This window comes from Arachis stenosperma, chromosome 4 (genome assembly GCF_014773155.1).
Source record: "Arachis stenosperma cultivar V10309 chromosome 4, arast.V10309.gnm1.PFL2, whole genome shotgun sequence".
NCBI lineage: Eukaryota > Viridiplantae > Streptophyta > Magnoliopsida > Fabales > Fabaceae > Arachis > Arachis stenosperma.
Window position 1 is genome coordinate 21996077 of NC_080380.1, and position 16734 is coordinate 22012810.

At 39.9% G+C, this 16734-nt stretch overlaps 1 non-coding gene across 1 annotated transcript; it reads right to left on the reverse strand.

Annotated features, from left to right (window-relative positions):
• Positions 1-15419: 15419 nt before the first annotated feature.
• Positions 15420-15527, reverse strand: LOC130977410 (small nucleolar RNA R71). Its single transcript, XR_009085101.1, has one exon. It is a non-coding gene; the product is annotated as a small nucleolar RNA R71 (small nucleolar RNA).
• Between the last annotated feature and the right edge of the window lie 1207 nt (positions 15528-16734).

Genomic DNA, 16734 nt, shown 5'->3' on the forward strand with positions numbered 1-16734 from the left:
TCCCAGTACTCTCCCCAAGCAATACAGAAGAAAATCCAAAAGGAAAGTGCAAGGCCATTGATTTAATCAAAGTGGCCGAATGCACAAAGGGGGAGGAGGACGAAAATCCTAGTGAGGAAGACCTCCTGGGACGTTCCTCAAGCAAGAAGAAGTTTCCTATTAAGGATCCTGAGGAATCTGAGGCTCACCTAGAGACCATAGAGATTCCATTAAATCTCCTTCTGCCATTCATGAGCTCTGAAGAATATTCATCCCTCTGAAGAGGATGAAGATGTGACTGGAGAGCAAGTTGCTCAATACTTAGGAGCTATCATGAAGCTGAATGCCAAGCTGTTTGGTAATGAGACTTGGGAAAGTGAACCTCCCTTGCTCATTAATGAACTAGATACTTGGATTCAGAAAACTCTACCTCAAAAGAAACAAGATCCTGGCAAGTTCTTAATACCTTGCACCATTGGCACCATGAGCCTTGAAAAAGCTCTATGTGATCTGGGGTCAGGGATAAATCTTATGCCACTCTCTGTAATGGAGAAGCTGGGGATCATTGAGGTACAACCTGCTTTGTTCTCATTACAATTGGCAGATAAGTCAATGAGGCAAGCTTATGGAATAGTAGAGGACGTGTTAGTAAAGGTTGAAGGCCTTTACATCCCTGCTGATTTCATAATCCTAGACACTAGGAAGGAAGATGATGAATGCATCATCCTAGGAAGACCTTTCCTAGCCACAGCAGAAGCTGTGATAGATGTCAACAGAGGTGAGTTAGTCCTTCAATTGAATGGGGACTACCTTGTGTTTAAGGCACATGGCCATCCCTCTGTGACAAAAAAGAGTAAGCATGAAGAGCTTCTCTCAGTTCAGAGTCAAGAAGAGCCCACACAGTCAAACTCTAAGTTTGGCGTTGTGAGGCCACAACCAAACTCTAAGTTTGGTGTTCAAACCCCATATCCAAACTCTAAGTTTGGTGTTGGGACTACACACTAACATTGACCTGATCACCTTGTGGTTCCATGAGAGCCACTGTCAAGCTATTGACATTAAAGAAGCGCTTGTTGGGAGGCAACCCAATTTTATTTATCTAATTTTATTTTATTTTGTTTTCTTTGTTATTTTTGTGTTTAATTAGGTACATGATCATGAGGAGTCACGAAAAAAAATCAAAAAAATTAAAAACAGAGTCAAAAACAGAAGAAAAAAATTTTCACCCTGGAGGTAGCGCAGACTGGCGTTCAACGCCAGTAAGGTGCATCTGGCCGGCGTTCAACGCCAGAACAGAGCACCATTCTGGCGCTGAACGCCCAAAACAAGCAACAACCTGGCGTTAAACGCCAGGATGGTGCACGGAGAGGACAAGCTGGCGCTGAACGCCAGGAACAAGCATGAAACTGGCATTCAACGCCAGAAACATGCATTACATGGGCGTTGAACGCCCAGAACGTGCATCAATGGGCGTTTGAACGCCAGAATGATGCATGAAGGCATTTTACATGCCTACATGGTGAAGGAATGGTATTTGTTTTCACCTCAGGATCTGTGGACCCCACAGGATCCCCACCTAACATATTCCCACCTTACCTCCTAATCCTAGTTTTTGTGAATGTGATTACTCTTCCCCATGTCACACTTCCCAACACCATAATGTGGAACAATTAAGGGTGGAACATCATGAGCACTCCATCATTCTCCAAGAAATAAGAGAAGATCAAAGAGCAATGAGGGAGGAGCAACAAAGGCAAGGAAGGGACATAGAAGAGCTGAAGAACATTATTGGTCCTTCAAGAAGAAGACGCCACTAGAGGTGGATTCATTCCTTGTTCTTTATTTCTTTCTGTTTTCGGTTTTTAATATTATGTTTATCTATGTTTTGTGTCTTTATTTCATGATCATTAGTATGTAACCATGCCTTAAAGCTATGAATAAAATCCATTAATCCTTCACCTCTCTTAAAAGAAAAATGTTTTAACTCAAAAGAACAAGAAGTACATAGTTTTCGAAATTATTATTGAATTTAATTTAATTATATTGATGTGGTGACAATGCTTTTTGTTTTCTGAATGAATGATTGAACAGTGCATATGTCTTTTGATCTTGTTGTTTATGAGTGTTAAAATTGTTGGTTCTTGAAAGAATGATGAACAAAGAGAAATGTTATTGATGATCTGAAAAAAATCATGAAATTGATTCTTGAAGCAAGAAAAAGCAGTGAAAAAGCAAAAGCTTGTGAAAAAAAAATAAAAAAAATTAAAAAAAAAATAAAAAAAAAAGCAAAGGATCCAAGGCTTTGAGCATTAATGGATAGGAGGGCCCAAGGAAATAAAATCCAGGCCTAAGCGGCTAAATCAAGCTGTCCCTAACCATGTGCTTGTGTCATGAAGGTCCAAGTGAAAAAGCTTGAGACTGATTGGTTAAAGTCGTGATCCAAAGCAAAAGAGTGTGCTTAAGAGCTCTGGACACCACTAATTGGGGACTTTAGCAAAGCTGAGTCACAATCTGAAAAGGTTCACCCAGTTATGTGTCTGTGGCATTTGTGTATCCGGTGGTAATACTGGAAAACAAAGTGCTTAGGGCCACAGCCAAGACTCAAAAGTAGCTGTGTTCAAGAATCAATATGCTTAACTAGGAAAGTCAATAACACTATCCCAAATTCTAAGTTCCCAGAGACGCCAATCACTCTGAACTTCAAAGGAAAAAGTGAGATGCCAAAACTGTTCAGAAGCAAAAAGCTACAAGTCCCGCTCATGTAATTAAATTAATATTCATTGATATTTGGACTTTATAGTATATTCTCTTCTTTTATCCTATTTGATTTTCAGTTGCTGGGGACAAGCAACAATTTAAGTTTGGTGTTGTGATGAGCGGATATTTATACGCTTTTTGGCATTGTTTTTAGGTTGTTTTTAGTAAGTTCAAGCTACTTTTAGGGATGTTTTCATTAGTTTTTATGCTAAATTCACATTTCTGGACTTTACTATGAGTTTGTGTGTTTTTCTATGATTCCAGGTAAATTCTGACTGAAATTGAGGGATTTGAGCAAAACTCTGAAAAAGGCTGACAAAAGGACTGCTGATGCTGTTGGATTCTGACCTCCCTGCACTCGAAATGAATTTTCTGGAGCTACAAAACTCCAATTGGCGCACTCTCAACGGCGTTGGAAAGTAGACATCCAGGGCTTTCCAGCAATATATAATAGTCCATACTTTATTCGGAAGATGACGACGTAACTTGGCGTTGAACGCCAAGTACATGCTCCTTTCTGGAGTTAAACGCCAGAAAAACGTCATGATCCGGAGTTGAACGCCCAAAACACGTCATAACTCAAAGTTCAACTCCAAGAGAAGCCTCAGCTCGTGGATTGATCAAGCTCAGCCCAAGCATACACCAAGTGGGCCCCGGAAGTGGATTTATGCATCATTTACTTACTCATGTAAACCCTAGTAGCTAGTCTAGTATATATAGGACATTTATCTATTGTATTAGACATCCTTTTGACCACTTTAAGTCTTTAATCATTCGGTCACTTGATCATGGAGAGGGCTGGCCATTCGGCCATGCCTGAACCTCTTTTACTTATGTATTTTTCAACGGTGGAGTTTCTGCACACCATAGATTAAGGGTGTGGAGCTCTGCTGTACCTCAAGTATCAATGCAATTCTATTATCTTTTATTCAAATCTCTCTTATTCTTATTCCAAGATATTCATTCGTACCCAAGAACATGATGAAGGTGATGAGTAAATAACCCTCATTATCATTCTCACTGATGAACGCGCGTGATTGACAACCACTTCCGTTCTACATGCAACAGAGCTTGAATGTGTATCTCTTAGATTCCCCAACAGAATCTTCGTGGTATAAGCTAGATAGAAGGCGGCATTTATGAGGATCCGGAAAGTCTAACCTTGTCTGTGGTATTCCGAGTAGGATCCTGGGAATCCGGAAAGTCTAACCTTGTCTGTGGTATTCTGAGTAGGATTCCGGTAATGAATGACTGTGACGTGCTTCAAACTTGCAAGTGCTGGGCGTTAGTGACAGACGCAAAAGAATCAAGGGATTCTATTCCAATAGGAGCGGGAACCAACCAGTGATTAGCCGTACTGTGACAGAGTGCGTGAGCATTAGTTTTCACTGCGAGGATGGGATGTAGCCATCAACCATGGGTGATGCCTCCAGACGATTAGCCGTGCGATTGACAACCGCATATGATCATTTTCCCGAGAGGATTGAAAGTAGCCACCGCTGATGGTGAACCCCTATACAAAGCTTGCCATGGAAAGGAGTGAGAAGGATTGAGTAGAAGCAGTGGGAGAGCAGGCGTCCGTGAGCCATACAGCATCTCCATATGCTTATCTGAAATTCTCACCAATGAATCTGCATAAGTATTCTATCCCTTTTATTATTCCTATTTTATTATTTCTATTTTCGAACCCATAAATAATGTTTAATCTGCCCAACTGAGATTTACAAGGTGACCATAGCTTGCTTCATACCAACAATCTCTGTGGATTCGACCCTTACTCACGTAAGGTTTATTACTTGGACGACCCAGTACACTTGCTGGTTAGTTGAACGGAGTTGTGAATTCAACCAGTGCCAATTTCTTAAATTCCATAATTTTACAAGGAGTGCAACTTACTTTCAAAATAGTTAGAACATTGATCACAATTTCGTCCACCACCTCCCAGCAAGCGCTTCTTTACTGTCTTTAGCTGGACTTTTACTGAGAATCACTCAAGTCTCAGTTTTGAGCATTCCTGCTCAAAATTGCCTTCAAGATAATGCTTGATTCTTTGCCCATTAACAATGAACTTTTTGTCAGAATCAATATCCTGAAGTTCAACATATCCATATGGTGACACTCCTGTAATCACATACGGACCCCTCCACTGGGATTTAAGTTTTCCTGGAAACAATCTGAGCCTAGAGTTGAAGAGCAGAACTTTTTGTCCTGGCTCAAAGACTCTGGTTGACAACTTCTTGTCATGCCACTTCTTCGCCTTTTCCTTATAAATTTTTGCATTTTCAAAGGCATTGAGTCTGAATTCCTCTAGCTCATTTAGCTGGAGCAATCTTTTTTCACCAGCTAACTGAGCATCCATGTTTAGGAACCTGGTTGCCCAGTAGGCTTTATATTCCAGTTCCACGGGCATATGACAGGCCTTCCCATACACTAGTTGGTATGGAGAGGTTCCTATATGAGTCTTGAATGCTGTTCTGTATGCCCACAGAGCATCATCCAAACTCTTTGCCCAATCCTTTCTTCGGGCTATCACAGTCCGTTCTAGGATTCTTTTTAGTTTTCTGTTAGAGACTTCAGCTTGCCCATTTGTCTGTGGATGATACGGAGTTGCCACTTTGTGGCTAATTCCATATCTGACCATAGCAGAGTATAGCTGTCTATTGCAGAAATGAGTGCCCCCGTCACTGATTAGTACTCTGGGAACACCAAACCTGCTGAAGATGTGTTTCTGGAGGAATTTCAGCACGGTCTTGGTATCATTAGTGGGTGTAGCAATTGCTTCTACCCACTTAGATACATAGTCCACTGCCACCAGAATGTAAGTGTTTGAGTATGATGGTGGGAATGGACCCATGAAGTCAATTCCCATACATCAAACAATTCTATCTCTAATATCCCTTGTTGAGGCATGGCATATCCGTGAGGCAAGTTACCAGCTCTTTGGCAACTGTCACAGTTACGTACAAACTCTCGGGAATCTTTATAGAGAGTAGGCCAGTAGAAGCCACATTGGAGGACTTTAGTGGCTGTTCGCTCACTTCCAAAATGTCCTCCATACTGTGATCCATGGCAATGCCATAGGATCCTTTGTGCTTCTTCTCTGGGTACACATCTGTGGATCATTCCGTCTGCACATCTCTTAAAGAGATATGGCTCATCCCATAGGTAGTACTTGGCATCTGAAATTAATTTCTTTCTTTGCACTCTGCTGTACTCCTGGGGTATGAATCTCACAGCTTTATAGTTTGCAATATCTGTAAACCATGGAGCTTCCTGAATGGCAAAGAGTTGCTCATCTGGGAAAGTCTCAGAGATCTCAGTAGAAGGGAGGGACGTCCCAGCTACTGGTTCTATTCGGGACAGATGATCAGCTACTTGGTTCTCTGTCCCTTTTCTGTCTCTTATTTCTATATCAAACTCTTGCAGAAGCAACACCCATCTTATAAGCCTGGGTTTTGAATCCTGCTTTGTGAGTAAGTATTTAAGAGCAGCATGGTCAGTGTACACAATCACCTTTGATCCCACTAGATAAGATCTAAACTTGTCAATGGCATAGACCACTGCAAGTAATTCTTTTTCTGTGGTTGTGTAATTCTTCTGTGCATCATTTAGAACACGGCTGGCATAATAAATGACATGCAGAAGCTTGTTATGCCTCTGTCCCAACACTGCACCATTGGCATGGTCACTGGCATCACACATTAATTCAAATGGCAATGTCCAATCTGGTGCAGAGATGACTGGTGCTGTGACCAGCTTAGCTTTCAGGGTCTCAAACGCCTGCTGACACTGTGTGTCAAACACAAATGGCGTGTCAGCAGCTAGCAGGTTACTCAAAGGTTTTGCAATTTTCGAAAAATCCTTTATGAACCTTCTGTAGAATCCTGCATGCCCCAGAAAGCTTCTGATTGCCTTAACATTGGCAGGTGGTGGTAATTTTTCAATTACCTCTACCTTTGCCTTATCCACCTCTATTCCCTGCTTGAAATTTTGTGCCAAGGACAATTCCTTCAGTCACCATAAAGTGACATTTCTCCCAGTTTAAAACCAGGTTAGTCTCTTGGCACCTTTTCAGGACAAGTGCTAGGTGATTAAGACAGGAGCTGAATGAGTCTCCATATACTGAGAAGTCATCCATGAAGACTTCCAGGAATTTCTCCACCATATCAGAGAAGATGGATAGCATGCATCTCTGAAAGGTTGCAGGAGCATTACACAGACCAAAAGGCATCCTTCTGTAGGCAAACACGCCAGAAGGGCAAGTAAATGCTGTTTTCTCTTGGTCTTGAGGATCTACTGCAATTTGGTTGTAACCTGAATAGCCATCCAAAAAGCAGTAATAATCATGACCAGCTAGTCTTTCTAGCATTTGGTCTATGAATGGTAAAGAAAAATGATCCTTTCTGGTGGCTGTATTGAGCCTTCTGTAGTCAATACACATACGCCACCCTGTGACTGTTCTTGTAGGAATCAGTTCATTTTTTTCATTATGAACCACTGTCATACCTCCCTTTTTGGGGACAACTTGGACAGGGCTCACCTAGGGGCTATCAGAAATAGGATAAATAATCCCAGCCTCTAGTAATTTAGTGACCTCTTTCTGCACCACCTCCTTCATGGCTGGATTTAGCCTCCTCTGTGGTTGGACCACTGGTTTGGCATTATCCTCCAACAGGATCTTGTGCATGCATCTAGCTGGGCTAATGCCCTTAAGATCACTTATGGACCACCCAAGAGCTGTCTTGTGTGTCCTTAGCACTTGAATCAGTGCTTCCTCTTCCTGTGGATTCAAAGCAGAGCTTATAATCACTGGAAAAGTGTCACCCTCTCCCAGAAATGCATACTTCAGGGATGGTGGTAGTGGTTTGAGTTCAGGTTTGGGAGGCTTATCCTCCTCCTGAGGAATTTTCGAAAATTCCTTTGTTTCCTGTGGTTCTTCTTGATCAGGTTGAACATCCTTGAAGATGTCTTCAAGCTCTGATTCTAGGCTTTCAGTCATATTGATCTTCTACCAGAGAGTCAATAATGTCAGCGCCCATGCAGTCATTTGGTGTGTCTGGATGCTGCATAGCTTTTACAGCATTCAACTTGAACTCATCCTCATTGACTCTCAGGGTTACTTCCCCTTTTTGTACATCAATGAGAGTTCGTCCAGTTGCTAGGAAAGGTCTTCCTAGAATGAGAGTTGCACTTTTGTGCTCCTCCATTTCCAGCACCACAAAGTCAGTTGGAAAGGCAAATGGCCCAACCTTGACAATCATATCCTCTATTATGCCTGATGGATGTTTAATGGAGCCATCAGCAAGTTGGAGGCATATCCGGGTTGGTTTGACTTCTCCAGTCAACCCAAGCTTTCTGATAGTGGATGCAGGTATTAGATTGATGCTTGCTCCAAGATCACATAGGGCTGTCTTGGTGCAAGCGCCTTCTAATGTGCATGGTATCATAAAGCTTCCTAGATCTTGAAGCTTTTCTGGTAGGCTTTTCAGAATGACTGCACTGCATTCTTCAGTGAGAAATACTTTTTCAGTTTCTCTCCAATCCTTCTTATGACTTAAGATCTCTTTCATGAACTTAGCATAAGAAGGTATTTGCCTAAGTGCCTCTGCAAACGGAATCTTTATTTCAAGAGTCCTAAGATAATCTGCAAAGCGGGCAAATTGCTTATCCTGCTCTGCTTGGCGGAGTTTCTGAGGATAAGGCATCTTGGCTTTATATTCTTCAACCTTAGTTGCTGCAGGCTTGTTCCTTACAGAAGTGGTTGAAGAATCCTTTTTAGAGGGATTACTGTCAGCACTCTCAGGTGTCTGATCCTCCCTTGGCGTCTGAACGCCAGGATTGGGTGGAAAATGGGCGTTAAACGCCAACTTTTCCCCCTTTTCTGGCGTTTGAACGCCAGAACTGGGCAGGGAATGGGCGTTTAACGCCAGCTTTCCCTCCCTTTCTGGCGTTTGAACGCCACTAGCATTCCTCTCTGGGCTCTTACTGTCCTCAGAGGGATTTTGAACAGTGGTTTGGTTATCCTCTGTCAATTGTTCCTTATTTGACTTTTTGCTCTTTTGAGTGGTGTTGTTCAGTGTCTTCCCACTCCTCAGTTGAACTGCTTGACACTCTCCTGTTATCTGTTTAGATATCTGCTGTTTTGCTTGATTCAACTGCAGTTCTATGTTCTTGTTAGCAACTTTAGTTTCATGGAGCATCTCTTTAAATTCTGCTAACTGTTCTGTCATCAGGAGCAATTGTTGATTAAGCTCAATCATCTGTTCTTGAGGATTAGGATCAGTGACTACTGCCATGACTTCCTCTTTTGGAGAGAACTCATTGCTAGAGTATAAGTATTGGTTTCTAGCAACAGTGTCTATAAGCTCTTGAGCCTCTTCAATTGTCTTCCTCATGTGTATAGATCCACCAGCTGAGTGGTCCAAAGACATCTGAGCTTTTTCTGTAAGCCCATAGTAGAAGATGTCTAACTGTACCCACTCTGAAAACATTTCAGAGGGGCATTTTCTTAGCATACCTCTATACCTCTCCCAGGCATTATAAAGGGATTCATTATCCTCTTGTTTAAAGCATTGGATGTCCAGCCTTAGCTGTGTCATCCTCTTTGGAGGGTAAAAATGATTCAGGAATTTGTCTGATAACTGTTTCCATGTCTTTATGCTTGCTGTAGGTTGGTTATTCAACCACCTTTTAGCTTGATCTTTTACAGCAAATGGAAACAGTAATAGTCTGTAGACATCCTGATCCACCTCTTTATCATGTACTGTGTCAGCAATTTGTAAGAACTGTGCCAGAAACTCAGTAGGTTCTTCCTGTGGAAGACCGGAATACTGGCAATTTTGCTGCACTATGATAATGAGTTGAGGATTTAGCTCAAAGCTGCTTGCTTTGATGGGAGGTGTACAGATGCTACTCCCATATGCAGCTGTAATGGGGTTGGCATATGACCCCAGAGTCCTTCTGGACTGATCAATCCCACTTAGGTCCATACTGGATAAAGGGAAATGATATGGATTGCAAACAGATAAATTTTGTTTTTTTTTTCTTTTCTTTTTTTTGAATTATCCGAAAAAGATAAAATAAAATAAAACAAAAGAAAAATAAAATAAAAATTTGAAAATTAAAAGAGAATAAGATCAAAACAAATTAAAAACTGAATCAATTAGTTAATTGAAAAGATTTTGAGATTAGCAATTAGAAAGATATGATTGAGAAAAATTTTATGAAAAAGATTTGATTTTTGAAATGAAGAAAGAGAAAAACACCAAAATGACACCAAACTTAAAATTTTTAGAAAATCAAACACAATTTTTCGAAAATTTTAACGAAAAAACACAAAGAGGACACCAAACTTAGAATTTTTACGGATCAAAAAGGGACTAAAGACATGCAAATTCGAAAATTAGAAGAAAAACAAAAGCATGCAATTGACACCAAACTTAAAATATGAAACTAGACTCAACTAAAAGACTCTAAACCAACAAAAATAAAACAGTCCTAATCTAAGCAACAAGATAAACCGTCAGTTGTCCAAACTCGAACAATCCCCGGCAATGGCGCCAAAAACTTGGTGCACGAAATTGCAATCACACTTTTACAATCCCGCACAACTAACCAGCAAGTGCACTGGGTCGTCCAAGTAATACCTTACGTGAGTAAGAGTCGATCCCACGGAGATTGTCGGCTTGAAGCAAGCTATGGTTATCTTGTAAATCTTAGTCAGGATATCAAAGATTATCAGGGTTGATTGTGAAAAGTAAAAGAACATGAAATAAGTACTTGTTTTGCAGTAATGGAGAACAGGTTGAGGTTTTGGAGATGCTCCATCTTCTGAATCTCTGCTTTCCTACTGTCTTCTTCATCAAACACGCAAGGCTCCTTCCATGGCAAGCTGTATGTAGGGTTTCACCGTTGTCAATGGCTACCTCCCATCCTCTCAGTGGAAATGTTCAACGCACCCTGTCACGACACGGCTATCCATCTGTCGGTTCTCAATCAGGCCGGAATAGAATCCAATGATTCTTTTGCGTCTGTCACTAACGCCCTGCCCTCAGGAGTTTGAAGCTCGTCACAGTCATTCAATCATTGAATCCTACTCAGAATACCACAGACAAGGTTTAGACCTTCCGGATTCTCTTGAATGCCGCCATCAATTCTAGCTTATACCACGAAGATTCTGATTAAAGAATCTAAGAGATATCTACTCAATCTAAAGTAGAACGGAGGTGGTTGTCAGGCACGCATTCATAGTTGAGAATATGATGAGTGTCACGGGTCATCACATTCATCCGGGTTAAGAACAAGTGATATCTTAGAACGGAAGCAAGCATGATTGAATAAGAAACAGTAGTAATTGCATTAATCCATCAAGACACAGCAGAGCTCCTCACCCCCAACCATGGGGTTTAGAGACTCATGCTGTAAGAAGTACACAAAGAAACGTGTAAAGTGTCATGAGGTACCGATACAATGTCAAAAGATCCTATTAATAGTGAACTAGTAACCTAGGGTATACAGAAATGAGTAAATGACGTAAAAATCCACTTCTGGGTCCACTTAGTGTGTGCTTGGGCTGAGCATTGAAGCTTTCATGTGTAGAGACCTTTTCTGGAGTTAAACGCCAGCTTTCATGACAGTTTGGGCGTTTAACTCCAATTTTTATGCCAGTTCCAGCGTTAAACGCTGGAAATTCTGAGGCTGATTTGCAACGCCGGTTTGGGCCATCAAATCTCGAGAAAAGTATGGACTATTATACATTGCTGGAAAGCCCAGGATGTCTACTTTCCAACGCCATTGAGAGCGCGCCAATTGGGCTTCTGTAGCTCCAGAAAATCCACTTCGAGTGCAGGGAGGTCAGAATCCAACAGCATCTGCAGTCCTTTTTAGCCTCTAAATCAGATTTTTGCTCAGATCCCTCAATTTCAGCCAGAAAATACCTGAAATCACAGAAAAACACACAAACTCATAGTAAAGTCCAGAAAAGTGAATTTTAACTAAAAACTAATAAAAATATACTAAAAACTAGCTAAATCATACTAAAAACATACTAAAAACAATGCCAAAAAGCGTATAAATTATCCGCTCATCAAGGGACCTGAGCAAAAATCTTATTCAGAGGCTGAGAAAGGACTGCAGATGCTGTTGGATTCTGACCTCCCTACACTCGAAGTGGATTTTCTGGAGCTACAGAAGCCCAATTGGCGCGCTCTCAATTGCTTTGGAAAGTAGACATCTTGGGCTATCCAGAAATGTATAATAGTCCATACTTTTCTCGAGATTTGATGGCCCAAACTGGCGTTCAAATGCCCAAAATGCCAGAATTGGCACCAAAGCTGGAGTTAAACGCCCAAACTGGTACCAAAGCTGGTGTTTAACTCCAAGGATGGCCTATGCACGTGAAAGCTTCAAAGCTCAGCTCAAACACACACCAAGTGGACATCAGAAGTGGATTTTCGCACTATCTACTCATTTTCTGTAAACCTAGGTTACTAGTTTAGTATAAATAGCACTTTTTGACTATTGTATTGCATCTTTGGACCACTTTTCGATCCTTTGATCAGGTCTTCTTCTCCTATTTTGAATTCTTATGCCATTTGAGAGGCTGGCCATTCGGCCATGCCTAGACCTTTTGTTCTTATGTATTTTCAACGGTGGAGTTTCTACACCTCATAGATTAAGGTGAGGAGCTCTGCTGTTCCTCATAAATTAATGCAATTACTATTGTTTTTCCTTCAATTCATGCCTACTTCTTCTCCAAGATATACTCTTGTACTTAATTCAGTTAAGTCAGACTGAAGGGGTGACTCGTGACAATCACCCACTATCTTCAGTACTCGCTTAGCCAAGATCCGCGTGCCTGAAAACCACAAGCGGTCTACATGATGTTCAACGTAGTCATTGGACGCCAACTGGAGTATATTCTCTTGGGTCTCTGATCCATGTGTTTGACTAGCATCTCCTGACAACAGAGCATTTAAATCAGTGTTATTAGAACCTTCGTGGTATAGGCTAGAAATAATTGGCAGCATTCCTGAGATCCATAAAGTCTAAACCTTGTCTGTGCTATTCCAAGTAGGATCTGCGAGGGGATGACTGTGACAAGCTTCAAACTCGCGACTGTTGGGCGCAGTGACAGTGCGCAAAAGGATCAATGGATCTTATTCCGACACAAGTGAGAACTGACAGATGATTAGCCCTGTGGTGAGAACCGTAGCCGGACCATTTTCACTGAGAGGACGGATGGTAGCCATTGACAACGGTGATCCACCAACTTACAGCTTGCCATGGAAGGGAGTGCGCATGATTGGATGGAAGCAATAGGGAAGTAGAGGTTCAGAAGCAACAAAGCATCTCCAAATGCTTATCTGAAATTCCCACCAATGAATTACATAAGTATCTCTATTTTATTTTATGTTTTATTTATCTGTTAATTATCAAAATCTTATAACCATTTGAATCCGCCTGACTGAGATTTACAAGATGACCATAGTTTGCTTCAAGCAGACAATCTCTGTGGAATCGACCCTTACTCACGTAAGGTATTACTTGTACGACCCAGTGTACTTGCTGGTTAGTTGTGTGGAGTTGTGAAAAGTGTGATCACAATTTCGTGCACCAAGTTTTTGGCGCTGTTGTCGGGGATTGTTCAAGTTTGGACAACTGACGGTTCATCTTGTTGCTTAGATTGGGTAATTTTATTTTATGTTTAAGCTTTCTTTTATTTTTATTTTTGAAAAAAATAATAAATACAAAAAAAATTAATAAAACCATAAAAAAACAAAAAAAATTTGTGTTTCTTGTTTGAGTCTAGTGTCAAATTCTAAGTTTAGTGTCAATTGCATGTTTTCAAATTTTCTCAAGTTTTCGAAAAAAATTCATGCAGTGTGTTCTTCATTGATCTTCAAGTTGTTCTTGATGATTTTCCTTGTTCTGATCTTTAAATTCTCCTGTTTTGTGTCTTTTCCTGTTTTTCATATGCATTTTCAAATCCATAGTATCTAAACATTAAAAATTTCTAAGTTTGGTGTCTTGCATATCTTTCTTTTCTTAAAAATTTTCAAAAATATGTCCTTGATGTTCATCATGAACTTCAAAGTGTTCTTGGTATTCATCTTGACATTCATAGTGTCCTTGCATGTATTACTTGTTTTAATCTTGCATTTTTATATTTTATTTTATTTTGTTATTTTTCTCTCTCTTCATTAAAAATTCAAAAATAAAAAATATCTCTTTTCAAGTAATAATATAGAGAGATGAAGATTCAGAACATACAGCAGAGGAATCACAGAAAAAAAGCTGGACGTTTAGAAAAATGCCCAGTAAGGAAGGAATTCTGGCGTTAAACGCCAGCCAGGGTATATGGCTGGGCGTTAAACGCCCAAAGAGGTAGCATTCTGGGCGTTAAACGCCAGAATAGATAGCATCCTGGGCGTTTAACGCCAGGATGACACAGGGGACATAATTTCGTTTCAAATTCAAATTTTTTTCAAATTTTCATGTTTTAATTCATAATTTTAGAAATCTTATCTTTCCACATTTTCAAAAATCCTTGCTAACAGTTAATGTTTTGATTCAAAAATTTCAAGTTTGTTACTTTCTTGTTAAGAAAGGTTCAATCTTTGAATTCTAGAATCATATCTTTTAGTTTCTTGTTAGTTAAGTCATCAATTTTAAAAATCAAATCTTTTTAATTCCCTTTTTAATTTTCTTTTTAATCATATCTTTTCAATCATATCGTTTTTCAATCAAATCTTTTTCAATCATATATTCTTAAAATTTTGATTTCAAAATCTTTTTTCTAACTTCTTATCTTTTTTCAAAATTTATTTTCAAATCTTTTTCACTTCTCATTTTCGAAAATCACTAACCCCTTTTTTAAAAATCTTTTTAATTAACTAATTGTTTTAAATTCTAATTTTATGTTATTTCTTTTAAATTTTTGAAAACTCTTTCTCTCTCATCTCTTTCTATTTATTTTATTTAATTGCTAACATTCCTCCTTCACTTATCCAAAAAAAATTTTTCGAACTCACCTCCTCTCTCTTCTCATTCTTCCACTCCTTTTCCTCTGACACCTCAAAGAATCTCTATACTGTGATATAGAGAATTCCACTACTCCCTTTTGTTCTCTTCTTTTTTATATGAGCAAAAACAGGGATAAAAATATTCTTGTTGAAGCTGATCCTGAACCTGAAAGGACTCTAAAGAATAAGCTAAGAGAAGCTAAAGCGCAACACTCCGGAGAGGACCTTACAGAGAATTTCGAAAAAGAAGCAGACATGACAGCCGAACCCAATAATAATGCTAGAGATGCAAGGAAGATGCTTGGTGACTATACTGCACCAACTTCCAATTTCTATGGAAGAAGCATCTCAATTCCTACAATTGGAGCAAACAACTTTGAGCTTAAGCCTCAATTAGTTTCTCTAATGTAGCAAAATTGCAAGTTTCATGGACTTCCATCGGAAGATCCTCATCAGTTCTTAGCTGAATTCTTGCAAATTTGTGATACTATTAAGACCAATAAGGTTGATTCCGAGGTCTACAGACTTATGCTTTTCCCCTTTGCTATAAGAGACAAAGCTTGGATATGGTTGGACTCACAACCTAGAGAAAGCCTGAACTCTTGGGACAAGTTGGTCAATGCTTTCTTGACCAAATTCTTTCCACCTCAAAAGATGAGCAAGCTTAGAGTGGAAGTCCAAACCTTCAAACAAAAGAAAGGTGAATCCCTCTATGAAGCTTGGGAAAGATACAAGCAATTAACCAAATGGTGTCCTTCTGACGTGCTTCCAGAATGGAGCATCATATGCATATTCTATGATGGTCTGTCTGAATTATCTAAGATGTCATTGGACCATTCTGCTGGTGGATCTTTTCATCTGAAAACCTCTACAGAAGCCTAGAAACTCATTGAAATGGTTGCAAATAACCAGTTTATGTATACTTCTGAAAGAAATCCTGTGAATAATGGGATGACTTAGAAGAAAAAAGTTCTTGAGATTGATACTCTGAATGTCATATTGGCTTAGAACAAAAAATTGACTCAGCAAGTCAATATGATTTCTCAGAATCTGACTAGATTGCAAGCTGTATCCGGCAGTGCTAAGGAAGTCTCTTCTGAAGGAGAAGCTTATGACCCTGAGAATCCTGCAATGGAAGAGGTGAATTACATGGGAGAATCCTATAGAAATACCTATAATCCTTCATGGAGGAATCATCCAAATTTCTCATGAAAGGATCAACAGAAGCCTCAACAAGGCTTCAACAACAATAATGGTGGAAGAAATAAGTTTGACAATAGCAAACTTTTTTCATCATCTTATCGGCAATAGACAGAGAATTCTGAGCAGAGCCTCTCTGGCTTAGTAAACATTGTCTCTGATCTATCTAAAGTCACTCTCAGTTTCATGAATGAAATAAGGTCCTCCATCAGAAATTTGGAGGCACAAGTGGGTCAGCTGAGTAAAAGAGTTACTGAAACTCCTCCTAGTACTCTTCCAAGCAATACAGAAGACAATCCCAAAAGAGAGTGCAAGGCCATAACTATAATCAAAATGGCCGAACCTGGAGAGAGTGAAAAGGCAGTAATTCTCAGTGAGGAAGACCTCAAGGGACGTCTACTGACCAATAAGGAGTTCCCTATTAAGAAACCAAAGGAATCTGAGGCTCATACAAAGACCATAGATATTCCACTGAACTTACTATTGCCATTCATGAGCTCTAGTGAATATTCTTCCTCTGAAGAGGATGAAGACACTGTTGAAGAGCAAGTTGCTCAGTATCTAGGAACAATCATGAAGCTGAATGCTAAGTTATTTGGTAATGAGACTTGGGAGGATGAACCTCAATTGCTCATCAATGAACTGAATACATGGATTCAGCAGACATTGCCTCAAAAGAAATTGGATCCCGAAAAGTTCTTAATACCTTGCACCATAGGCACCATGACCTTTGAAAAGGCTCTGTGTAACCTGGGGTCTGGTATCAACCTCATGC